We start from the raw sequence: 768 nt of genomic DNA, 5'->3' as shown, positions 1-768 counted from the left end.
GATGCTGAGATGACCGTCAGGGATGCAGAGGACAATCCTAGATCTGTGTTTTTGGAGTATCTCTCTTAGAGCTGGGGATGAGATATGGATCATATCCAGAATTACTCTCTTCCCCCACTCCCCATGGAAGGAGGAGGATGCTGAGAATAGCCTATTTTCCTGAGCAGTGAGATGGATTGTAGCTCCAGGTTTTCCCTCTGCCCCTGTAGCTGCACAGAAATAGCAGGATGCTGAGATTAACCCTGCAGTGATGCAGAAGGTATGTGCTTTTTCAGCTCTGGTACTGATGCTGTGCTTGTAGTGAGGTCTCTGTGGCGCAATGGACGAGCGCGCTGGACTTCTAATCCAGAGGTTCCGGGTTCGAGTCCCGGCAGAGATGATCTCCAGGCAGGTGTCTTTTATTTTGCACTCATTCAGGTAAGGATGTAAGTTAATATTTATTTCACCCTAGAGGATTTTAGAAGGAAAAGAATGACTTTGCCTGATAACCTCTATACTGCTATCCCTCTCAGCCCTCTCCTCTGTCATGTTTGTGCACAGGCCTCTTTGATTCATATTTTTTCCTCGCAGTATTTCCCACTGTTAGTTTTTGCCCTTTTGTTCTCTTGCATGCTTTGATATTTTAGCCCCACCTGTTCTTTAAATACTGTAGCAATGTCTCAGTGCACAGATTGCTGCCTTTTGTTGTCAGAAGATATTTTCACAAGAATACTGTGCTTTTTAGGAAGAAGTCAAAGGGACAGATTATTTTTTTAGATCCCTTTGTTT

At 44.3% G+C, this 768-nt stretch overlaps 1 non-coding gene across 1 annotated transcript; it reads left to right on the top strand.

Moving 5' to 3' along the window:
* Positions 1–305: 305 nt before the first annotated feature.
* Positions 306–379, top strand: TRNAR-UCU. The gene has a single exon. It is a non-coding gene; the product is annotated as a tRNA-Arg (tRNA).
* Positions 380–768: the final 389 nt, after the last annotated feature.

The sequence above is a fragment of the Mauremys mutica genome, chromosome 17 (assembly GCF_020497125.1).
Source record: "Mauremys mutica isolate MM-2020 ecotype Southern chromosome 17, ASM2049712v1, whole genome shotgun sequence".
In the NCBI taxonomy this organism is placed as follows: domain Eukaryota; kingdom Metazoa; phylum Chordata; order Testudines; family Geoemydidae; genus Mauremys; species Mauremys mutica.
The sequence above is the reverse complement of the archived record's forward strand: the minus strand, read 5'-3'. Positions and strand labels throughout refer to the sequence as shown.